Genomic DNA, 25,126 nt, shown 5'->3' with positions numbered 1-25,126 from the left:
CCACTGCCAATTGACTGTCAGTTGACTGTGTTGGCTATTTGCAGCTTATTCTACTATAAGAAGTACACTTGTTGTTGAATCCTGCAAAAGCCACCTGAGCTTTATAGCACATGGAATGTCCAATGAGACATACAGGAGGTAGTGTTCTTTTTCTCCAGTCTGGTCTTCAAAGAAGGTAAGAGCTAAGATGTGAACCTTCCCATTGTGGCACATTGCTTCACATTTGCCAATCTCTTCCTCCAAGTCCAGTTGATTTAACTGCTAAGAAAACCTATTGATACCATAGACCATGTTCATATGAAATTATTGCAATGAATAAGAGCAGAGTGGCACAGCGGAAGCATGCTGGGCCCATAACCCAGAGGTCGATGGATGGAAACCATCCTCTGCTAAAGGAATTTTTTATCAACTCCCATGTTCACCTCTATTTCTCCCTTGTCCTTGCCCTCTGAGCATGAACTCACCTCCTGCCGAAAGTGACTTGCTTAGGTTTTTGAAGTTGAAAATGTGACAGAATAGACACAAGAGTTGAAGCCCTTAACTTGGCTGATAGTTTTGTGGTCTTTTGATCTTGATTAAAGCCCTATACTCCCACAGGGTATGTGTTTGAAGTTTCGAATGTTCTTCCATGTGTTTTTTCGATTTGATTGTCCAATTGTAGTCAGAGTGGAATTTTCATCTAAACGCCTCCGCTTCGTTTGGGTAAAAAACAGTTTCAAGCGGTAGTGTGGCCGAGTGGTCTAAGGCGCTGGATTAAGGCTCCAGTCTCTCAGGAGGCGTGGGTTCAAATCCCACCACTGCCAATTGACTGTCAGTTGACTGTGTTGGCTATTTGCAGCTTATTCTACTATAAGAAGTACACTTGTTGAATCCTGCAAAAGCCACCTGAGCTTTATAGCACATGGAATGTCCAATGAGACATACAGGAGGTAGTGTTCTTTTTCTCCAGTCTGGTCTTCAAAGAAGGTAAGAGCTAAGATGTGAACCTTCCCATTGTGGCACATTGCTTCACATTTGCCAATCTCTTCCTCCAAGTCCAGTTGATTTAACTGCTAAGAAAACCTATTGATACCATAGACCATGTTCATATGAAATTATTGCAATGAATAAGAGCAGAGTTGCACAGCGGAAGCATGCTGGGCCCATAACCCAGAGGTCGATGGATCGAAACCATCCTCTGCTAAAGGAATTTTTTATCGACTCCCATGTTCACCTCTATTTCTCCCTTCTCCTTGCCCTCTGAGCATGAACTCACCTCCTGCCGAAAGTGACTTGCTTTGGTTTTTGAAGTTGAAAATGTGACAGAATAGACACAAGAGTTGAAGCCCTTAACTTGGCTGATAGTTTTATGGTCTTTTGATCTTGATTAAAGCCCTATACTCCCACAGGGTATGTGTTTGCAGTTACGAATGTTCTTCCATGTGTGTTTTCGATTTGATTGTCCAATTGTCGTCAGAGTGGACTTTTCATCTAAACGCCTCTGCTTCGTTTGGGTCAAAAACAGTTTCAAGCGGTAGTGTGGCCAAGTGGTCTAAGGTCCTGGATTAAGGCTCCAGTCTCTCAGGAGGCGTGGGTTCAAATCCCACCACTGCCAGTTGACTGCCAATTGACTGCCAGTTGACTGTCAGTTGACTGTGTTGGCTACTTGCAGCTTATTCTGCTATAAGAAGAACACTTGTTGTTGAATACTGCAAAAGCCAGCTGAGCTTTGTAGCATAAGGAATGTCCAATGAGACATACAGGAGGTAGTGTTCTTTTTCTCCAGTCTGGTCTTCAAAGAAGGTAAGAGCTAAGATGTGAACCTTCCCATTGTGGCACATTGCTTCACATTTGCCAATCTCTTCCTCCAAGTCCAGTTGATTTAACTGCTAAGAAAACCTATTGATACCATAGACTATGTTCATATGAAGTTATTGCAATGAATAAGAGCAGAGTGGCGCAGCAGAAGCTGGCTGGGCCCATAACCCAGAGGTCGATGGATCGAAACCATCCTCTGCTAAAGGAATTCTTTATCAACTCCCATGTTCACCTCTATTTCTCCCTTGTCCTTGCCCTCTGAGCATGAACTCACCTCCTGCCGAAAGTGACTTGCTTTGGTTTTTGAAGTTGAAAATGTGACAGAATAGACACAAGAGTTGAAGCCCTCAACTTGGCTGATAGTTTTGTGGTCTTTTGATCTTGATTAAAGCCCTATACTCCCACAGGGTATGTGTTTGCAGTTACGAATGTTCTTCCATGTGTGTTTTCGATTTGATTGTCCAATTGTTCTCAGAGTGGACTTTTCATCTAAACGCCTCCGCTTCGTTTGGGTCAAAAACAGTTTCAAGCGGTAGTGTGGCCGAGTGGTCTAAGGCGCTGGATTAAGGCTCCAGTCTCTCAGGAGGCGAAGGTTCAAATCCCACCACTGCCAATTGACTGTCAGTTGACTGTGTTGGCTACTTGCAGCTTATTCTACTATAAGAAGAACACTTGTTGTTGAATACTGTAAAAGCCAGCTGAGCTTTGTAGCATATGGAATGTCCAATGAGACATACAGGAGGTAGTGTTCTTTTTCTCCAGTCTGGTCTTCAAAGAAGGTAAGAGCTAAGATGTGAACCTTCCCATTGTGGCACATTGCTTCACATTTGCCAATCTCTTCCTCCAAGTCCAGTTGATTTAACTGCTAAGAAAACCTATTGATACCATAGACTATGTTCATATGAAGTTATTGCAATGAATAAGAGCAGAGTGGCGCAGCGGAAGCGTGCTGGGCCCATAACCCAGAGGTCGATGGATCGAAACCATCCTCTGCTAAAGGAATTCTTTATCAACTCCCATGTTCACCTCTATTTCTCCCTTCTCCTTGCCTTCTGAGCATGAACTCACCTCCTGCCCAAAGTGACTTGCTTTGGTTTTTGAAGTTGAAAATGTGACAGAATAGACACAAGAGTTGAAGCCCATAACTTGGCTCATAGTTTTGTGCTCTTTTGATCTTCATTAAAGCCCTATACTCCCACAGGGTATGTGTTTGAAGTTACGAATGTTCTTCCATGTGTTTTTTCGATTTGATTGTCCAATTGTAGTCAGAGTGGACTTTTGATCTAAACGCCTCCGCTTCGTTTGGGTCAAAAACAGTTTCAAGCGGTAGTGTGGCCGAGTGGTCTAAGGCGCTGGATTAAGGCTCCAGTCTCTCAGGAGGCGTAGGTTCAAATCCCACCACTGTCAGTTGACTGTGTTGGCTACTTGCAGCTTATTCTACTATAAGAAGTACACTTTTTGTTGAATCCTGCAAAAGCCAGCTGAGCTTTATAGCACATGGAATGTCCAATGAGACATACAGGAGGTAGTGTTCTTTTTCTCCAGTCTGGTCTTCAAAGAAGGTAAGAGCTAAGATGTGAACCTTCCCATTGTGGCACATTGCTTCACATTTGCCAATCTCTTCCTCCAAGTCCAGTTGATTTAACTGCTAAGAAAACCTATTGATACCATAGACTATGTTCATATGAAATTATTGCAATGAATAAGAGCAGAGTGGCGCAGCGGAAGCGTGCTCGGCCCATAACCCAGAGGTCGATGGATCAAAACCATCCTCTGCTAAAGGAATTCTTTATTGACTCCCATGTTCACCTCTATTTCTCCCTTGTCCTTGCCCTCTGAGCATGAACTCACCTCCTGCCGAAAGTGGCTTGCTTTGGTTTTTGAAGTTGAAAATGTGACAGAATAAACACAAGAGTTGAAGCCCTTAACTTGGCTGATAGTTTTGTGGTCTTTTGATCTTGATTAAAGCCCTATACTCCCACAGGGTATGTGTTTGAAGTTTCGAATGTTCTTCCATGTGTTTTTTCGATTTGATTGTCCAATTGTAGTCAGACTGGACTTTTCATCTAAACGCCTCCGCTTCGTTTGGGTAAAAAACAGTTTCAAGCGGTAGTGTGGCCGAGTGGTCTAAGGCGCTGGATTAAGGCTCTAGTCTCTCAGGAGGCGTGGGTTCAAATCCCACCACTGCCAATTGACTGTCAGTTGACTGTGTTGGCTATTTGCAGCTTATTCTACTATAAGAAGTACACTTGTTGTTGAATCCTGCAAAAGCCACCTGAGCTTTATAGCACATGGAATGTCCAATGAGACATACAGGAGGTAGTGTTCTTTTTCTCCAGTCTGGTCTTCAAAGAAGGTAAGAGCTAAGATGTGAACCTTCCCATTGTGGCACATTGCTTCACATTTGCCAATCTCTTCCTCCAAGTCCAGTTGATTTAACTGCTAAGAAAACCTATTGATACCATAGACCATGTTCATATGAAATTATTGCAATGAATAAGAGCAGAGTGGCACAGCGGAAGCATGCTGGGCCCATAACCCAGAGGTCGATGGATGGAAACCATCCTCTGCTAAAGGAATTTTTTATCGACTCCCATGTTCACCTCTATTTCTCCCTTCTCCTTGCCCTCTGAGCATGAACTCACCTCCTGCCGAAAGTGACTTGCTTTGGTTTTTGAAGTTGAAAATGTGACAGAATAGACACAAGAGTTGAAGCCCTTAACTTGGCTGATAGTTTTATGGTCTTTTGATCTTGATTAAAGCCCTATACTCCCACAGGGTATGTGTTTGCAGTTACGAATGTTCTTCCATGTGTGTTTTCGATTTGATTGTCCAATTGTCGTCAGAGTGGACTTTTCATCTAAACGCCTCTGCTTCGTTTGGGTCAAAAACAGTTTCAAGCGGTAGTGTGGCCGAGTGGTCTAAGGTGCTGGATTAAGGCTCCAGTCTCTCAGGAGGCGTGGGTTCAAATCCCGACTGCCAGTTGACTGCCAGTTGACTGCCAGTTGACTGCCAGTTGACTGCCAGTTGACTGCCAGTTGACTGCCAGTTGACTGCCAGTTGACTGCCAGTTGACTGCCAGTTGACTGTGTTGGCTACTTGCAGCTTATTCTACTATAAGAACAACACTTGTTGTTGAATACTGCAAAAGCCAGCTGAGCTTTGTAGCATAAGGAATGTCCAATGAGACGTACAGGAGGTAGTGTTCTTTTTCTCCAGTCTGGTCTTCAAAGAAGGTAAGAGCTAAGATGTGAACCTTCCCATTGTGGCACATTGCTTCACATTTGCCAATCTCTTCCTCCAAGTCCAGTTGATTTAACTGCTAAGAAAACCTATTGATACCATAGACTATGTTCATATGAAGTTATTGCAATGAATAAGAGCAGAGTGGCGCAGCAGAAGCTGGCTGGGCCCATAACCCAGAGGTCGATGGATCGAAACCATCCTCTGCTAAAGGAATTCTTTATCAACTCCCATGTTCACCTCTATTTCTCCCTTGTCCTTGCCCTCTGAGCATGAACTCACCTCCTGCCGAAAGTGACTTGCTTTGGTTTTTGAAGTTGAAAATGTAACAGAATAGACACAAGAGTTGAATCCCTTAACTTGGCTGATAGTTTTGTGGTCTTTTGATCTTGATTAAAGCCCTATACTCCCACAGGGTATGTGTTTGCAGTTACGAATTTTCTTCCATGTGTGTTTTCGATTTGATTGTCCAATTGTCGTCAGAGTGCACTTTTCATCTAAACGCCTCCGCTTCGTTTGGGTCAAAAACAGTTTCAAGCGGTAGTGTGGCCGAGTGGTCTAAGGCGCTGGATTAAGGCTCCAGTCTCTCAGGAGGCGTGGGTTCAAATCCCACCACTGCCAATTGACTGCCAATTGACTGCCAGTTGACTGTGTTGGCTACTTGCAGCTTATTCTACTATAAGAAGAACACTTGTTGTTGAATACTGCAAAAGCCAGCTGAGCTTTGTAGCACATGGAACGAATTCTTTATCAACTCCCATGTTCACCTCTATTTCTCCCTTGTCCTTGCCCTCTGAGCATGAACTCACCTCCTGCCGAAAGTGACTTGCTTTGGTTTTTGAAGTTGAAATGACAGAATAGACACAAGAGTTGAAGCCCTTAACTTGGCTGATAGTTTTGTGGTCTTTTGATCTTGATTAAAGCCCTATACTCCCACAGGGTATGTGTTTGCAGTTACGAATGTTCTTCCATGTGTGTTTTCGATTTGATTGTCCAATTGTCGTCAGAGTGGACTTTTCATCTAAACGCCTCCGCTTCGTTTGGGTCAAAAACAGTTTCAAGCGGTAGTGTGGCCGAGTGGTCTAAGGCGCTGGATTAAGGCTCCAGTCTCTCAGGAGGCGTGGGTTCAAATCCCACCACTGCCAATTGACTGTCAGATGACTGTGTTGGCTGCTTGCAGCTTATTCTACTATAAGAAGAACACTTGTTGTTGAATACTGCAAAAACCAGCGCAGCTTTGTAGCATATGGAATGTCCAATGAGACATACAGGAGGTAGTGTTCTTTTTCTCCAGTCTGGTCTTCAAAGAAGGTAAGAGCTAAGATGTGAACCTTCCCATTGTGGCACATTGCTTCACATTTGCCAATCTCTTCGTCCAAGTCCAGTTGATTTAACTGCTAAGAAAACCTATTGATACCATAGACTATGTTTATATGAAATTATTGCAATGAATAAGAGCAGAGTGGCGCAGCGCAAGCGTGCTGGGCCCATAACCCAGAGGTCGATGGATCGAAACCATCCTCTGCTAAAGGAATTCTTTATCAACTCCCATGTTCACCTCTATTTCTCCCTTGTCCTTGCCCTCTGAGCATGAACTCACCTCCTGCCGAAAGTGACTTGCTTTGGTTTTTGAAGTTGAAAATGTAACAGAATAGACACAAGAGTTGAATCCCTTAACTTGGCTGATAGTTTTGTGGTCTTTTGATCTTGATTAAAGCCCTATACTCCCACAGGGTATGTGTTTGCAGTTACGAATTTTCTTCCATGTGTGTTTTCGATTTGATTGTCCAATTGTCGTCAGAGTGCACTTTTCATCTAAACGCCTCCGCTTCGTTTGGGTCAAAAACAGTTTCAAGCGGTAGTGTGGCCGAGTGGTCTAAGGCGCTGGATTAAGGCTCCAGTCTCTCAGGAGGCGTGGGTTCAAATCCCACCACTGCCAATTGACTGCCAATTGACTGCCAGTTGACTGTGTTGGCTACTTGCAGCTTATTCTACTATAAGAAGAACACTTGTTGTTGAATACTGCAAAAGCCAGCTGAGCTTTGTAGCACATGGAATGTCCAATTCTTTATCAACTCCCATGTTCACCTCTATTTCTCCCTTGTCCTTGCCCTCTGAGCATGAACTCACCTCCTGCCGAAAGTGACTTGCTTTGGTTTTTGAAGTTGAAATGACAGAATAGACACAAGAGTTGAAGCCCTTAACTTGGCTGATAGTTTTGTGGTCTTTTGATCTTGATTAAAGCCCTATACTCCCACAGGGTATGTGTTTGCAGTTACGAATGTTCTTCCATGTGTGTTTTCGATTTGATTGTCCAATTGTCGTCAGAGTGGACTTTTCATCTAAACGCCTCTGCTTCGTTTGGGTCAAAAACAGTTTCAAGCGGTAGTGTGGCCGAGTGGTCTAAGGCGCTGGATTAAGGCTCCAGTCTCTCAGGAGGCGTGGGTTCAAATCCCACCACTGCCAATTGACTGTCAGATGACTGTGTTGGCTGCTTGCAGCTTATTCTACTATAAGAAGAACACTTGTTGTTGAATACTGCAAAAACCAGCGCAGCTTTGTAGCATATGGAATGTCCAATGAGACATACAGGAGGTAGTGTTCTTTTTCTCCAGTCTGGTCTTCAAAGAAGGTAAGAGCTAAGATGTGAACCTTCCCATTGTGGCACATTGCTTCACATTTGCCAATCTCTTCGTCCAAGTCCAGTTGATTTAACTGCTAAGAAAACCTATTGATACCATAGACTATGTTCATATGAAATTATTGCAATGAATAAGAGCAGAGTGGCGCAGCGGAAGCGTGCTGGGCCCATAACCCAGAGGTCGATGGATCGAAACCATCCTCTGCTAAAGGAATTCTTTATCAACTCCCATGTTCACCTCTATTTCTCCCTTGTCCTTGCCCTCTGAGCATGAACTCACCTCCTGCCGAAAGTGACTTGCTTTGGTTTTTGAAGTTGAAAATGTAACAGAATAGACACAAGAGTTGAATCCCTTAACTTGGCTGATAGTTTTGTGGTCTTTTGATCTTGATTAAAGCCCTATACTCCCACAGGGTATGTGTTTGCAGTTACGAATTTTCTTCCATGTGTGTTTTCGATTTGATTGTCCAATTGTCGTCAGAGTGCACTTTTCATCTAAACGCCTCCGCTTCGTTTGGGTCAAAAACAGTTTCAAGCGGTAGTGTGGCCGAGTGGTCTAAGGCGCTGGATTAAGGCTCCAGTCTCTCAGGAGGCGTGGGTTCAAATCCCACCACTGCCAATTGACTGCCAATTGACTGCCAGTTGACTGTGTTGGCTACTTGCAGCTTATTCTACTATAAGAAGAACACTTGTTGTTGAATACTGCAAAAGCCAGCTGAGCTTTGTAGCACATGGAATGTCCAATTCTTTATCAACTCCCATGTTCACCTCTATTTCTCCCTTGTCCTTGCCCTCTGAGCATGAACTCACCTCCTGCCGAAAGTGACTTGCTTTGGTTTTTGAAGTTGAAATGACAGAATAGACACAAGAGTTGAAGCCCTTAACTTGGCTGATAGTTTTGTGGTCTTTTGATCTTGATTAAAGCCCTATACTCCCACAGGGTATGTGTTTGCAGTTACGAATGTTCTTCCATGTGTGTTTTCGATTTGATTGTCCAATTGTCGTCAGAGTGGACTTTTCATCTAAACGCCTCCGCTTCGTTTGGGTCAAAAACAGTTTCAAGCGGTAGTGTGGCCGAGTGGTCTAAGGCGCTGGATTAAGGCTCCAGTCTCTCAGGAGGCGTGGGTTCAAATCCCACCACTGCCAATTGACTGTCAGATGACTGTGTTGGCTGCTTGTAGCTTATTCTACTATAAGAAGAACACTTGTTGTTGAATACTGCAAAAACCAGCGCAGCTTTGTAGCATATGGAATGTCCAATGAGACATACAGGAGGTAGTGTTCTTTTTCTCCAGTCTGGTCTTCAAAGAAGGTAAGAGCTAAGATGTGAACCTTCCCATTGTGGCACATTGCTTCACATTTGCCAATCTCTTCGTCCAAGTCCAGTTGATTTAACTGCTAAGAAAACCTATTGATACCATAGACTATGTTTATATGAAATTATTGCAATGAATAAGAGCAGAGTGGCGCAGCGCAAGCGTGCTGGGCCCATAACCCAGAGGTCGATGGATCGAAACCATCCTCTGCTAAAGGAGTTCTTTATCAACTCCCATGTTCACCTCTATTTCTCCCTTGTCCTTGCCCTCTGAGCATGAACTCACCTCCTGCCCAAAGTGACTTGCTTCGGTTTTTGAAGTTGAAAATGTGACAGAATAGACACAAGAGTTGAATCCCATAACTTGGCTCATAGTTTTGTGCTCTTTTGATCTTGATTAAAGCCCTATACTCCCACAGGGTATGTGTTTGAAGTTACGAATGTTCTTCCATGTGTTTTTTCGATTTGATTGTCCAATTGTAGTCAGAGTGGACTTTTCATCTAAACGCCTCCGCTTCGTTTGGGTAAAAAACAGTTTAAAGCGGTAGTGTGGCCGAGTGGTCTAAGGTGCTGGATTTAGGCTCCAGTCTCTCAGGAGGCGTGGCTTCAAATCCCATCACTGCCAATTGACTGTCAGTTGACTGTGCAGCTTATTCTACTATAAGAAGAACACTTGTTGTTGAATACTGCAAAAGCCAGCTGAGCTTTGTAGCACATGGAATGTCCAATTCTTTATCAACTCCCATGTTCACCTCTATTTCTCCCTTGTCCTTGCCCTCTGAGCATGAACTCACCTCCTGTCCAAAGTGACTTGCTTTGGTTTTTGAAGTTGAAAATGTGACAGAATAGACACAAGAGTTGAAGCCCTTAACTTGGCTGATAGTTTTGTGGTCTTTTGATCTTGATTAAAGCCCTATACTCCCACAGGGTATGTGTTTGCAGTTACGAATGTTCTTCCATGTGTGTTTTCGATTTGATTGTCCAATTGTAGTCAGAGTGGACTTTTCATCTAAACGCCTCCGCTTCGTTTGGGTAAAAAACTGTTTCAAGCGGAAGTGTGGCCGAGTGATCTAAGGCGCTGGCTTAAGGCTCCAGTCTCTCAGGAGGCGTGGGTTCAAATCCCACCACTGCCAATTGACTGTCAGTTGACTGTGTTGGCTACTTGCAGCTTATTCTACTATAAGAAGAACACTTGTTGTTGAATACTGCAAAAGCCAGCTGAGCTTTGTAGCACATGGAATGTCCAATGAGACATACAGGAGGTAGTGTTCTTTTTCTCCAGTCTGGTCTTCAAAGAAGGTAAGAGCTAAGATGTGAACCTTCCCATCATTCCTCCAAGTCCAGTTGATTTAACTGCTAAGAAAACCTATTGATACCATAGACTATGTTTATATGAAATTATTGCAATGAATAAGAGCAGAGTGGCGCAGCAGAAGCGTGCTGGGCCCATAACCCAGAGGTCGATGGATCGAAACCATCCTCTGCGAAAGGAATTCTTTATCAACTCCCATGTTCACCTCTATTTCTCCCTTGTCCTTGCCCTCTGAGCATGAACTCACCTCCTGCCGAAAGTGACTTGCTTTGGTTTTTGAAGTTGAAAATGTGACAGAATAGACACAAGAGTTGAATCCCTTACCTTGGCTGATAGTTTGTTCTGGAATAAAGCTCTATACTATCACAGGGTATGTGTTTGAATATTATTGCTATTTGTACTCGATTGCGCAAGAAAACCTCTGTTTGCTTTTAATAGTAAAGTGTGTCGTTACGCCTTGTCATATGTCAGAAGAGTTGCTGATGTTTGAATGTTAGAGCAACAAGCACAATTTTGATGGTGGAGTTGATCCACCATGTTTTCAACTTTTTATCATGTGTCCTTTAAGTTAATGGAGGTAAATGTTGGTGAAATTCCATTTCCACTATTACATCAAAGTGGACTTTTCATCTACACGCCTCAACTTAGTTTGCGTAGCATGAAAATGTAGTATATATTCTGAAAAACATCAAATAGAACAGATGCTGCATATTTTTTCGTCATATTAGTTTTAGAAGTCTTACTTAACAGAATTATGTATCTCAATGTCAGAAAGAAATGTCTAATAGGTGTCAGATAATGAATGTCCAAAAAATGTATAATGATATAATTTTACCTATATCATTTCATTTCTGAGATGCTTTCAAAGTTCTGTAAATATGGTTAATATATATATAAAACTTTGTCTTCCGTCAATCGTTAATATTATTAATATAACAATCTCAGACTTTGCTACCTCTCACAGTGTGGAATATCACTTTAGCTTGGTGAATGTTTCGACAATTCCACCAGGCACATTGACTCACACAAGGCTACTGTTCCAATAACATGCAGGGATCTCTGTGTGCAGAGGTCCATCAAAATTTGATTAGCTCAGCACAGCTGACTTTAATCAGAGCACATACTGTAGATTCACTGGCACATATCCAAGCATGCACAAATCCTTTTATGTTATTCCTTTAAGTTCTCTTATATTCCACTCCTACCCCACTGATGCCCTCACACCTTCATTTTTACAGCCGTTTGCTCATCCCACAACATCAAACTCTGCAAACATATATCCTGAAAGTTTTATGCACTTCACATAAAGTAAGCCCTCTGCTGTCATTGTTGGCCAATTACATCTCTAAGCTTCCAAGAATTAGTCCACAGATACTGATTAGCACGACGCAGATTAAATAAGTAACCATTATTTTCCTTGAGGCACACTCTATCCAAAGCAAGAAAACTTGTAATCCATAATGTAATATGTGGCTGTTCATCTGTCTTTTTGTCTGTGTGTGTGTGTGTGACTCTTTTTATATATGAAATCAAACCCATATCCCCACTTGCTCCATAAAGCCCATGATTAGCCTCTGTGACAGACAGGAGCAAGCTTAGTGCTAACTCCGCTCGCCTTGATCAAAGAATCACACACCCACACAAATAATAAAGCGTGTGTGCATTGATAAATATAAAGTGATGACACTTGGATACTTATAAGACTAGGCCTCACATATCCACACACTTGGACACAAATAGACTGCAACTGTAGGAGTGTGTGTTTGCATTAATGCCTTTTCTTTGTGCATTTGAACTTGTGTGAATCCATTTCCCAGTGTGTGTGTGTGTGTGTCTGTGTGTGTGTGCATATGACTCGGGTCCTTCAGTCTGTCACCTCTAAAAAAAAGATTAAAAAAATAAAATAAAATATTGAGCATCATCAAAGAGCAAGGGATTAAAGGGGGAGGTAAAAATAGCCCACATGAGGGGAGATGGATAAGACTTTAGCTGTGGGCTGATTTGGCCCCCTTCTCCCCTCACTTTTATCCCAGCTTCATCCTACACTCATTTCTTTCTAAGCTTTAAGCATTTCATCGGTATGCTGCAGAAACCTTTTTGGTTCAATTTGTGTTTTATTACTGTATTTGGAATCAGTAATATATCCAGTGAATCAGTCAAATTTAGCAACAAAATCCTATCACTCTGCTACAGCTGCCAATGAACTATAAAATGGTGGTTTATACAGGTGTCAAAGCCTGTCCTCTTCTATAATTTACAGCTCTTTTTATCATGTAGTGTAAAGACACCAAATGAAAAATGTTCAGGAATTTTCCAGGAGTAAAAACAAATGCAAAGACATTATTAAGATATGAGGGTATTATGCCCTCTGAACAGAAACTTGAAATCTTGCCGAAATATTTGTCCATTCCTTGCTCCTGTCACATCAACATCACACCACTTGTTCTCCAAGCCACAACCTCATTTTGTTATAATAATCATCAGATTACAGTAATATCAGGGTTTCCAAGGTTATAAATTCCCCTCTTAATAGTGTTCTTCCAAACTCTGGTTGAGGATTAAGGACAGGTTGTCGCACCTTGTTAAAGGGGTAGTTCACTGAAAAATTTGCAGTATGAAGGAATGTTATGTTTTTTATCCATTGTTTTTTTACTTCTGAAGAAGGGTTCCATTTACTTTAATTGTATTAAATTTGGCTGCAACACTGTTTACCCCTGAGACTCCAAAAGTGTTTTGTGGACTCAAACACTTCACCCACCCCTCCATCGGCATAGTGGTGAGTAGATAATGAGTGAATTTTAATTTTGGGGTGAACTTTCCCTTCAAACCTCTACTTTCTTTTGGTAAAAAAAAGCTTGAAACAGAATAATTCTGAATAATAAATGTGTGCTTTTATGTTCAACCCCACTATTTTCACCTGGACTGTTAAAATTTGTGAATATTTTATTTAGATTAAATTAAGACTTTCTTTTTATTATATTTATTTTGTCAGCAGCTAAACTTACACTATACACACACATATTAAGCATGTAAATGCCAAAAGAACAATTTGAGGCAGTCCAACAGACTTCTAACCACTTTGCAATGGTGTAGATCACAGTCTATATATATATATATATAAGTATGTATATATCATGGCATAAATAAACACACTTATGTACACATGTACAATTAGGCAATTATCAAGATCAAAGCCAGTATGCCATAAGTGTCATTATTAGTCAGCATCATGTAGATCAGGGGTCTTCAACTAAAATTGCAAGAGGTCAAGACATCAACCCTCCTCCCCTTCTGGGGTCCGGATAATTAGAGACGTACAAATATGGGCTCTGACTAAATCAGTTTAATTAACATTTTTATTGCACAAGGTTGCTTTTGTAACAATACAAAATCAAACACAAACTGGCAAAAATACAATGCCTATGCTGGACAAACATGAAACAAAGTGCAATAAACATTTGGAATTTGCATAGGCCTACATTCCTTTTAACCATAAAGATGTAACATCCTCAAAGACAAACATATAAAGTGCTTTAGGTTGAACTGAGCTTAACAACCACTTAAAGATTGAAGCAAAAACTTCTTAGAAAAAGTAACAAGAAATAATTTTCATAGGTTCATTAACATTAAGCCTATTGTCTGTATGCCTACTTCCCTAAAGAAATAATTTTCATAGGTTCATTCACATTAAGCCTATTGTCTGTATGCCTACTTCCCTAATTCAGTGGGAGAAATTGGCTTTAGCTTTCTCTGCTAGTATTTTGAACCTTGGGAGGAATGGGGTCAGTACCATTCTCAAACAGACATGTAAATGTTCATTAGTCATTCTAAACATCGTCAAGGTGTGTACTGCCACTTTAGTGAGACCAGGGACAACTTTCTCAGGTACAGTCTGTAGCCAGAAGCTGGCAGCATCACTAACTCCACACCGCTCTTTCAGTACTACATTTGCTTGCAGATCAACAAGTTCCATCTGTAGAGATGCCATATCTGATTGGCGATGTTTATGTAATGACGATGCCCTGAGAAAGTTGATAAGTTTCATCACAGTATTCATAACCTCTGCATACTCTTCTGAAAGAGTAGAGCACAGAACAGACTGGTGGATAATGCAGTGATATGAGGAGAGGTCTGGGTTGTCCTCTCTTATTCGAGTTACTGCTCCTTTTTCTTTACCCATCATCGGTGGTGATGGACACAACATCTTTCATACTGATACCTCTCTGTGTTAACATTTCTTTTATAGCTAAGTATATGTCTTCCCCTCTGGTGTGTGTTGTAAGTGCTGTGAGGCCTAAAATGTCCTCACAGAAATCTTTCCTCTCTGCGTGGTAAAATCTGACATATACCAAAAGCTGAGCATTGTCACTAATATCAGTTGATTCATCAACTGCTAAAGCTATGCACGGTGCACTTTTAATAGCAGCAGTGAGCTGTGACTGAACATCCTCTCCTAATATTTCTGTGCGTCTTGTGGCTGTTGTGGCTGAGAGGGGGATTTGTCAGTTCACGTCTTTCTTTTCCATCCAGAAGTGTTTCGGACACAGCATTCATGCACTCTTTAATGATACTCCCATCTGTAAAGGGCTTTTTATGTTGTCCCAAAATCCACTGTATTCTCAGCGAACACTCGTATGTCCGCTGTTGTGCGGAGAGGGAATGAGAGAGGACCCGCGTAGATCGCTCATACTGGGCTTTGAGCTCATTTATTCTTCGGGTCCTTACCTCGGACTGCTGCGGGTACGAGTCTTCAAAGTGTCTGTGTTTGGTTTCATAATGGCGTTTTAAATTGCCGCTTTTGACAACCGCAACAGACTCAGAGCAAATGAGACACACCGGTCTTGTTGAGCTCACTGCAGGAAGACCAAACACATACTTTTCTGTCCACTCTGCTCGGAAGACTCGGTTTTCAACGTCAACTTTCCTAACTTTTGATAACGCCATATTTCGCCTTCATCCGTGTGTCTCTGTCTGCATGCTTCTCTCTACCTAGCAACCCGGCTACACAGTATATGATAGCAACCCATAGGACCCAAGCGGCTCCACTGGGCTGGCGTTGTTATGCCTGATTAAAAGTCTCTTAAAAGTCAAACAAGGCCGCCGAAGTATTTATATATATTTTTTTAATGGAGAGTCGCGGTCCGGATGGAAACCTCTCGCGGTCCGGATTTGGACCGGAGTCCGCCAGTTGGTGACCCCTGATGTAGATCCTGAGTCATGCAGTTATATGATGGATGGTCCATTGTTCAAAAACTTTGCCTGTATCCTCACATTTCAAAAGCTAAATCTGTTGATTCTAGTCAGCTCTTCAGGGAGGTGCTGTGCTCTTTGAGGCTGAACACTTGCGTAAAGGGGAAATCTCTTTTGTAAGACAGTTAAAACCCTGTTTTATGTTTTCACCTGCCCTATTAAGTCCTCTGAACAATGATAACCTGAGGGAGAAGTGGAATCCGGTTTGGAGAGGACAGGGGCTAAGTCTCTCCTCAGCTTTATATGCAGGTAAAGGTAGAGACAGGGAGAGGATGGGAAGAGATAGTAAATTAAATTGTTTTATAGGTCTTTTATTCAGTCTCTAAGGAGAAAGAAAAAGAGAGGTGTCATATCTGCTGGACATGTACAGATAAGCTTCTCTGGGAATCCTGAAAAGACTACAATGTGGAGGGCAAAGTGTGTAACAGTATTAGGAATTCAAATAAGAGTATATTTTTGATTTAAAGATGACTTCAGCTGACCTGAGCTCTGAACATATTTCTGCATTTATTTGGATGTGGTCAGTAGAGAGGTGATGGGAAATGTGAGGACTGAGAGATGGGGCTGAGCAATAATTGTGTTTAAAGGAATAATAACCAAAACATCTGAATCACTCCCTGGTGGCTGACTGTAGAACAGATCATAAATCCTGCCCCTTTGATGTCAGCATGACGGGACAGGGTGGTACAGTCCACGTCTGTGACGGCTGTTGTGACAACGTCAAATATATATTTCCCAATTAAGTTTTATGTCATCTTGGGTTGGTCCTGGGTAGTTCTTGTCACACTCAAGTGTACATGTTTTCTGCAGTGCTGCAATTCAGATAAGGTCAGTGTTTTAGTCACAGCACATACAACTAAAGAAAGGATTTTAAACATTCTAAAAGATGTGTGTGCATGTTACAAGCAGAGGTAGGCTTTAGTAGGGTGTATATGCAGAATGTATGTATGGCATAAGTATGGTTTTTAAATGCTTTTACAGACAGAGTGAATGGCATTAGGAAACAAATCATTCCTCCTGATGCCATTTTAAATGCCAAGAGGGACATTCATACCTATTTTTGCACATTTGAACCCATGTCACTGTCGTTTTTTTTATCTGAAATCATAACCAACATGAAACCAACTACATGCAGCCTTGATTACCAAATTTCGTAAAGAGGTTATCGACATAGCTGGGCCCAGTATTTTAATAATTGTTAACAGATCCCTAACGTGGGGGGAATCTTTTCTTTCCAGTTTTAAACATTCTGTGGTCCAACCTCCTTTAAATAAACCTAACCTTGACCAATTTTGGGCCGATCTCTAAACTTCCATTTTTATCCAAAGCTTTAGAAAAAGTGGTTTCAACCCAACTTTTATCTTTTATGTGTCATAATAACATCTTTGAGAAATTTCATCAGGTTTTAGAGCATTACACAGTACAGAAACTGCCCCCTCAAAGGAACCAATGACCTTCTTTTAGCAGCTGATAGAGGAGAGAGCGCAATTTTAATCCTCCTAGACCTAAGTGCAGACTTTACACCAGGGGGTCCGCGGAGGTACTGCAGGGGGGTCGCGAAATTTGTGGTTGATTAGACAATTGTTTAGAGAAGACATTATCTTTCAGTCAGCAATGCACACATTCAGCGACACACAATAATAAAAACATGAATATATGGACCTGTGTATTATTTGAATAGCTTAGTATTGAATGCAAAATAACAGAGTAGCTATGTTTATACATGGCACTAGGCCCAGTTTAATATAAAACACAATTTTATACAATATATATAGTAGGGGGTCCCTGCTCCGTCTCTCCATCAGTTTGGGGGTCCTTGGCCTGAAAAACGTTGAAGACCCCTGCTGTAGATCATGCCATTTTAATTGACCGTCTTAAAACTTGGACTGGCATCAAGGATACTGCACTTAGTTGTTTTGATTCTTACCTTTTAGAAAGAACTGCTCAGTCAAAATAGGTAATTACACGTCCTCTAAAACTAACGTTACCTGTGGTGTACCACAAGGTTCAATTTTAGGCCCAATTTTATTTTATATTTATATGTTTCCTCTTGACCAAATCATCCAATGCCACAACATCCAGTAGAAGTAAAGTAGTCCAGTCCTGTTTCCTAAAAATAAGAACCATCTGCAAAATCAAACCCGTACTTTCACACACGGAGTAATTCATGCACTAGTCTTCTCTAGAATGTCTCCTGCCTCCAACTAGTTCACACTCTTAAAAGAAAAGGTTCTAGTTAGAATAAAAAGTGGTTCTCCGCTGCGATGCCATAGGGAAATCTTTTCAGGTTCTGCAAAGAACCTTTTACTTATTGGTTCTTCAAAGAACCATTTTTCAAAGAGTTCTTTAAAGAACCCTATTGGGTTCTTTAAAGAACAAACAATGTAAGGTTCCACAAAGAACCGTTTGTTTATAGGTTCCCTGAAGAACCAGTTCAATTGGCTGCTTTAGAAAACCAAAATAGAACTGAACTAACTAAACTAAATTTCCCTCAGGATCAATATAGTATCCATCCATCCATACATCCATAATCAGGAAGATAGATAGAACCCAGCAAGAGTTTGTTGAAAGGTTGGTTAAAAATCTACAATTGTAGTTTTTTTGAAAACTAAAACTTGTTATTTTGAAATCTACCTGCTTAAACCAAGTTCTTGTTCCTCAGGAAAACCCATCAATTTTTCCCCTCAGAAATACAACAGAACATAAGTGATGAAATGAAATTGAAAAAGAAATTCAGTCCAGTGTTTTATTTTTAATAACATTTGAATTAGTAGTTCAACCTCACAATGAAGATAGAGACCTTACTTTGACAACAGTATTTTTCCCATTGTGTTGGTGATCAGAATAACAGTTTTAGCTTTTCATTACAACATATGTTAAAGCAACATCAAGTTAAATATGTATGGTTGAACATCTAAGCAACCCTCCAGGACACCACAGGGCATCCAGAAAGGGCATTGTCTTTCTCATGTTTTTGGGATACTCAACATGGAAGATGTGATAGAATAAAAAGGCAGCTGCTAGGTCAAGGGAGATGTCCACGCTGCCATCAGCAAGAAGCATCTAAACGCCATCCATCTTCACAGTTATGGCCTGCTCTGTAGGAGGGATTTGGTTCATGCAGTCACTCAGAACACGTGTTGTACCAGATATACTGGATCCTGTAAAATACAATAATAAAAAAAGTCTGACACGCTGCATTGTCTGAAAATGAGACAGGTTGTTAAAAACAAAGTTTAACCTAGTCGGCCTGCTCCCACTGCTAAATAGATCCTAGAGGAAACATGTTGACGCTCTCTAAATTATTTAAAGTATTTTAAGCATCCTAAGGTCCTCAAAAATGCTTTTCCACAGCAAAGTAATCTCCAAAAAGTGCTATGGACCGTTCCATCCCCAGCACCATCGGTGCTCAGGCCCTAATGATCACCTGTCTTATTAAATTGGCAATAAGCAAGATGTTTTTAAGGAAGCACAATAAACCTTTCCCAACAGTTAGGCAAGGAGGCTGTGGAAAAATGCATAAATACAAAAAAGAAAGCTGTTGTTCATGACCAAAAGATCAGAAGATTGATCAGATTCTGATGAATTAGAAAACACAAGTATTGTTCATATACTCATCTATAGCTTTTAAAACATGAATTTGAAACCTTAAAGTAGAATAAATGTTATGTTTGAATAATTCGAACAACAAACACAAAACTCAAAATAATTACAGAATGTGAGACAGAATACTTCACCTTATCAATAATAACAGCTGTTGTGTGTCCCGTTTGAAGACTGATGGTAGGAGGAGAACTACAACATTGACAATCTGGCCTGAAAAAAGCAAAGGCATTGTTGGGACCTGGTATTTGTGAACTACAGTTCGGCCTCCATGTGTAGGCCAAATCCCAAGCACATGTTCTTTGTTCTGGAGACAAACCAGAGCCTCCAGAACTCAGTCTCCCAGGGTGCGGCAACGTCACACAGAGGTGTGAAGAGACACAAGTTTCAACCACTATTGGCCACTCTGGGCCCCATGGCCCATGAGGTAACCAGGCCAATATAAGCCCAGTTCTTCCTCCCCTCTTTCTCTTTCCACGCAACCCTCCGAGAGGGAGAGCTGTCCAGCTCACTTTCTCGATTCCTCTTTCAACTCAACTCAACTCTCCGAGAGGAGGTCACCTCTCTTTCTGCTCAACTTCAATGGAGGAGAGGTGCAGCTTTCCACTCACCGAGGGAGGGAAACCTCCTCCCAATCCAAGCTCTACCAACCTTCAAGCAGGCCTGACTGGAGCAGACTGCCAAAGAACCAGCACAAGAGCTGCATCGCACAGCAAAACTACAAAAACAGGAGCCACAACCCAGCAAGACGACTTCACTGGACAGCACAGCAACTTTTTTTCCCTTTCCATGGACGTGTAACACAACTGGGCTTAATAATTATACTAGGCTAAGCAAAGACTGTTTATTCGATTCCGTGTGATGTTTATAAGTTTGATTTGTGTTGCTGTGATATTTTGGTTACAAGTTATTTGAAAGTTAATGTTAGTTATGTAATGCTCTTCAGTCTTTCCTTGCATCTAGTAACTTTCTCTAATTTGGCACCATGACGAATGTCGTAAATATTCCAAAGGGGGGGGCCGTTATCTTTGGAGTGGCCAGCCGCCATTTTGAAAGCACACTCGCTCACACAGACACACACGCATACTCACATACACATATTTATATAGTAAGTACACTGTTAGTAATTTGTGTTTTTATACTTTATTATCTTCATAATAAATGTTTTTCTTTCACAAATGTTTTTTCATTAAAGTTGCATAAGTGTGAATTTTGCCAACCTCTACACTGTCAAGAACTCTATATCCTTCAACTTTGCTAACTATCTATATGGTAATTTTGGTTATAGTTTAATTTAATTGTTAATCAGAGTTCCAAATTTGTAGTTAGTACTTTTATGAGACTTAATCAATAAATTGGCTATATTTTCCCTTCCTTTGAAGGGTGGTGCCCCAAGGTAACTTTAATCAATTAATTAATTATTATTTAATATTAATATTTGTAATATTAATATTCAATATTTTATTTTGATAACCAAATTTATTGAATGCCGAAAGGCACACCATTTAATGGTATCACGTTTAATGCATTATTGCACAACATAATGGAGCCCCGCGTGAGGCAGAGTACAGTTGGCAATAATTCATAATCATGCAATATTAATTTTTTCATTTTTGGCCAACGCCAGAAATAAGTCAAGCCGAAGGTTTGAATTCAATTCCACTAGTCTGCCACCGGAGTAGACATTCAACCGTACTTACAAACAAGTGCATTGTGGTGAAATTTAATTTATTCATAAATTAAATGTTTATTAATAATTCATTATTCATAACTTCCACTTTAAGTCCTCATAGTGTTACACTAAAATATTGCTATTGTTGCTAATAACTCCATTTGGATATTCTTTGTTGAAATTTTAAGAATTTCTTTTAACATTTGAATATCACATATTCAATGTTAACTGGTCAAGCTGTAAAATGTCCTGTAACTGTTAAGTGCTGTAATTAAGACATAGCGTGCCACCGGCACTATGTAACAGAGCTTGTACCTGGCACCTTTCTGATAACCAAATTTATTGAATGCCGAAAGGCACACCATTTAATGGTGTCACGTTTAATGCATTATTGCACAACAACATTGTAAAGACAAAGGTGATATTTTCAATAACACATGCCATGGAACATGGTAGGGTTCAAAATTTAAATTTAAATTCATTAATATATAATTTTGTTTTCAAATGATTACTTACCTGCTCATGTTGATCTGCAGTTTGAGCAAGTTTGAGCAAATCTGGAAAGAAATCACACTGATAATTATTATAAACAATATAATTGTAAAATATAACATTGGAATTAATCTAATTATAATACAATATGCATTTGCTGTTCTCATAAGTTTAACCTTTAAAATCTGCCCAAAAACTAAATATATAGTAAATAGTATCAGTGATACTATCAGTTATTGTGTTAAAGGGCCCGTATTTTACACCTTTCTGGGACTTAATTTGTGGTTTGTACCCCTAAGAGGATAAGTGGTTTAAAGTCGAAAAAGCTGCTGCAACGTGTATTTCCATGTCCTCTCTTCTGCCTCTCTCTTGAGCTGCAGACAGAACAGGCTGTTTTTGCCTGCCTCTTGAGAACCTCCTCTGATTGGCTGACTGCACTTTGAGTGACACGCAACCAGGCCTATCATCGGTCTCATTCTGGCGCATTTACGATCTCTCTGGTAAACACAGCTGTAAGTCACGTTGGTATGTTTGGATACCGCTATAGAAGACCAGACACATATTTACAGTCAGTTACAACAGGATGTTTCTGAATGGTAAGTTACACTGTCCTCATGTTTGTTCAAGTTTTAGCAGGACAGTTGGCCAATGTAGGAGTAACGTCCCGAGTTACAGTATGGAGTTTCACAACGGAGTTTCAACACACAGTAACGTCTAGGTTACTCCGTACTGAGCACATCGACACGGCACGTCAGAAGAAATAAAGCGTGACCGCTGGTCTCGAGCAGTAACGTTCTTAGGAGGAACGTGCATGGACACATTCTCTTCCTTGCATCCCTCCACGCTGCAGTGTTTCTTCAGTTTTGTTTGTTGTGGTTAGCCTGTGGTAGCTAACAAGCTGCTAGTGGGGTGGGGTGCAGGGGGTGGTGGGTTCGGAGGCTGGACTGGTACCGGCTGGGTGGCGCTGAGAGACAAGCAGTGGTGTATAAAGTACTTGAAATCCATACTTGAGTAAAAGTACAGGTATCTTACCTGAAAGTTACTCCGGTAAAAGTAAAAGTCACCCGTAAGAAAATGACTTGAGTCAAAGTCTTAAAGTAGCTCATATTAAATGTACTTAAGTATCAAAAGTATCTGGTGTTGAAATGTACTTAAGTATCAAAAGTACAAGTACCAAAATTAAAAATGCAAAGTGCTTTTTATAATAGGCCAAAACAGACACAAAACAACCCAAAATTGTTCTCTTCAGGATTTATTTCAACTGACAAAAATATACATATACTGTGTAATTTTACAAATTTTGAACCCCAGATGCTGAGGTTCAAATAGTAATGGACTAGTGCATCTGAACTTCTAGGGACAACAAAGAACCAACACAACAGAATAAACAAGTGCCTCTTGTGTCTGCCTAAGAACACTAATAGACCACAGTATAACCACAAAAAAATCTGTAAATATCACTAAACATGGACCTTTCACTTTCTAATCAGTAGCAGGAATGACACACAATGATAACTCAGCAAAAGGAAACAAGTTCTAGGCACACAAAATAGGATAATTTCTCTTTTGTTAACAACCTGGACAGGGCTAGTACAGAGAAGAAAAAATCAGTGGACACAGTCTAGTTTTGCTGCAGGCCAAATTTCAGACAGATTAATAAAGACTGCACTGAACCGAGCTCCTGCATGAGTACCTGGATAATTCTAAAGGGAATAAATGGATGGGGAATGTGCTTGCGTTGATTAAGTCCCTGCCCTTTGTACACACATCGCTACTACTACCCATTGGATGGTTTAGTGAGGTCAGTCACGGCCCTGGCGGAGCGCCGAGAAGACGATCAAACTTGACTATCTAGAGGAAGTAAAACTCTTAATAAAGTTTCTGAAGGTGAACCTGCGGATGGATCATTACCGGTACAGCCTGCTCGACCCTGGTCGACCAAGGCAGCCCGACCAACCTCCGGACACTTAGGGTCTCGCGCTGCCCCCCCGACGGCAAACACGCCACCGGGCCTGTGCATATCCTGAGGCAGGGGGCATGCGAGTGAGCGAGAGAGAGGTGTGCCGTGCGTAAAGGCGCGCGTTGCGCCAACCTCCGCTACTCAAGTAACGAGCCAGTTTTGAGAATATAAGAAGTAGAAAGTACAGAAATTTGTGTTCAAAAGTATTGAGTAAAAGTAAAAAGTTGTCAGGAAAATAAATACTCAAGTAAAGTACAGTTCAGTCAGACAACTCACGTTTGAATGTTTGTTTATTCAACAGTAGAACAGGTTTAGTGTTTGGCGTCTAGGCTCCGACTTAATCACTCCCCCATATGATACACAGGAATGATGGGAGTGATGAGCTAATACTGTAACCCCCCAAAACTGTGCAAATTAGGAGCCTGACGGTTGGATCGGTATCTGCTATGTGTGTGCCATTCGCCGCCGCGGCGTGGCCATTCTCCGTTGGCGCATTGGCCTGCGGGAGAATATACTACCTAGTGACAACTGTTATGTGCGCCATTCACCGCCGCGGTGTGGCCATTCTCCGTAGGCGGATTGGCCTGCGGGAGAATATACTACCTAGTGACAACTGTTATGTGCGCCATTCACCGCCGCGGTGTGGCCATTCTCCGTAGGCGCATTGGCCTGCGGGAGAATATACTACCTAGTGAGACTGATATGTGCGCCATTCACCGCCGCGGTGTGGCCATTCTCCGTAGGCGCATTGGCCTGCGGGAGAATATACTACCTAGTGAAAACTGTTATGTGCGCCATTCACCGCCGCGGTGTGGCCATTCTCCGTTGGCGCATTGGCCTGCGGGAGAATATACTACCTAGTGAAAACTGTTATGTCCGCCATTCACCGCCGCGGTGTGGCCATTCTCCGTTGGCGCATTGGCCTGCGGGAGAATATACTACCTAGTGGAAACTGTTATGTGCGCCATTCACCGCCGCGGTGTGGCCATTCTCCGTTGGCGCATTGGCCTGCGGGAGAATATACTACCTAGTGAAAACTGTTATGTGCGCCATTCACCGCCGCGGTGTGGCCATTCTCCGTAGGCGCATTGGCCTGCGGGAGAATATACTACCTAGTGAAACTGTTATGTGCGCCATTCACCGCCGCCGTGTGGCCATTCTCCGTAGGCGCATTGCCCTGCGGGAGAATATACTACCTAGTGAAAACTGTTATGTGCGCCATTCACCGCCGCGGTGTGGCCATTCTCCGTTGGCGCATTGGCCTGCGGGAGAATATACTACCTAGTGAAACTGTTATGTGCGCCATTCACCGCCGCGGTGTGGCCATTCTCCGTTGGCGCATTGCCCTGTGGGAGAATATTCTACCTAGTGAGACTGATATGTGCGCCATTCGCCGCCGCGGCGTGGCCATTCTCCGTTGGCGCATTGGCCTGCGGGAGAATATACTACCTAGTGAAAACTGTTATGTGCGCCATTCACCGCCGCGGTGTGGCCATTCTCCGTAGGCGCATTGGCCTGCGGGAGAATATACTACCTAGTGAGACTGTTATGTGCGCCATTCGCCGCCGCGGCGTGGCCATTCTCCTTTGGCGCATTGGCCTGCGGGAGAATATACTACATAGTGAAAACTGTTATGTGCGCCATTCGCCGCCGCGGCGTGGCCATTCTCCTTTGGCGCATTGGCCTGCGGGAGAATATACTACATAGTGAAAACTGTTATGTGCGCCATTCGCCGCCGCGGCGTGGCCATTCTCCTTTGGCGCATTGGCCTGCGGGAGAATATACTACTTAGTGACACTGCATAAGGTTAGAGGGGAATGTACTACCATGTGAATGTGGAT

The 25,126-nt window shown here is 41.9% G+C and overlaps 1 long non-coding RNA gene and 14 other non-coding genes across 15 annotated transcripts; all 15 read left to right on the top strand.

Moving 5' to 3' along the window:
* The first annotated feature begins 721 nt into the window (after positions 1-721).
* trnal-aag lies at positions 722-803 on the top strand. Its single transcript has one exon. It is a non-coding gene; the product is annotated as a tRNA-Leu (tRNA).
* A 709-nt stretch (positions 804-1,512) lies between these two features.
* Positions 1,513-1,594, top strand: trnal-aag. Its single transcript has one exon. It is a non-coding gene; the product is annotated as a tRNA-Leu (tRNA).
* Positions 1,595-2,328: 734 nt separating this feature from the next.
* trnal-aag lies at positions 2,329-2,410 on the top strand. Its single transcript has one exon. It is a non-coding gene; the product is annotated as a tRNA-Leu (tRNA).
* A 311-nt stretch (positions 2,411-2,721) lies between these two features.
* On the top strand, positions 2,722-2,793 carry trnam-cau. Its single transcript has one exon. It is a non-coding gene; the product is annotated as a tRNA-Met (tRNA).
* Positions 2,794-3,122: 329 nt separating this feature from the next.
* trnal-aag lies at positions 3,123-3,204 on the top strand. Its single transcript has one exon. It is a non-coding gene; the product is annotated as a tRNA-Leu (tRNA).
* A 701-nt stretch (positions 3,205-3,905) lies between these two features.
* On the top strand, positions 3,906-3,987 carry trnal-aag. Its single transcript has one exon. It is a non-coding gene; the product is annotated as a tRNA-Leu (tRNA).
* A 1,592-nt stretch (positions 3,988-5,579) lies between these two features.
* Positions 5,580-5,661, top strand: trnal-aag. The gene has a single exon. It is a non-coding gene; the product is annotated as a tRNA-Leu (tRNA).
* Positions 5,662-6,103: 442 nt separating this feature from the next.
* trnal-aag lies at positions 6,104-6,185 on the top strand. Its single transcript has one exon. It is a non-coding gene; the product is annotated as a tRNA-Leu (tRNA).
* Positions 6,186-6,897: 712 nt separating this feature from the next.
* On the top strand, positions 6,898-6,979 carry trnal-aag. The gene has a single exon. It is a non-coding gene; the product is annotated as a tRNA-Leu (tRNA).
* A 445-nt stretch (positions 6,980-7,424) lies between these two features.
* Positions 7,425-7,506, top strand: trnal-aag. The gene has a single exon. It is a non-coding gene; the product is annotated as a tRNA-Leu (tRNA).
* A 311-nt stretch (positions 7,507-7,817) lies between these two features.
* Positions 7,818-7,889, top strand: trnam-cau. Its single transcript has one exon. It is a non-coding gene; the product is annotated as a tRNA-Met (tRNA).
* A 329-nt stretch (positions 7,890-8,218) lies between these two features.
* On the top strand, positions 8,219-8,300 carry trnal-aag. The gene has a single exon. It is a non-coding gene; the product is annotated as a tRNA-Leu (tRNA).
* A 445-nt stretch (positions 8,301-8,745) lies between these two features.
* trnal-aag lies at positions 8,746-8,827 on the top strand. The gene has a single exon. It is a non-coding gene; the product is annotated as a tRNA-Leu (tRNA).
* Positions 8,828-9,539: 712 nt separating this feature from the next.
* trnal-uag lies at positions 9,540-9,621 on the top strand. Its single transcript has one exon. It is a non-coding gene; the product is annotated as a tRNA-Leu (tRNA).
* Positions 9,622-10,853: 1,232 nt separating this feature from the next.
* LOC117768960 lies at positions 10,854-23,713 on the top strand. The gene is made up of 3 exons (XR_004615123.1): positions 10,854-10,866; positions 19,216-19,227; positions 23,587-23,713. It is a non-coding gene; the product is annotated as an uncharacterized LOC117768960 (long non-coding RNA).
* Positions 23,714-25,126: the final 1,413 nt, after the last annotated feature.

Source organism: Hippoglossus hippoglossus, chromosome 10, assembly GCF_009819705.1.
Source record: "Hippoglossus hippoglossus isolate fHipHip1 chromosome 10, fHipHip1.pri, whole genome shotgun sequence".
NCBI lineage: Eukaryota > Metazoa > Chordata > Actinopteri > Pleuronectiformes > Pleuronectidae > Hippoglossus > Hippoglossus hippoglossus.
The sequence above is the reverse complement of the archived record's forward strand: the minus strand, read 5'-3'. Positions and strand labels throughout refer to the sequence as shown.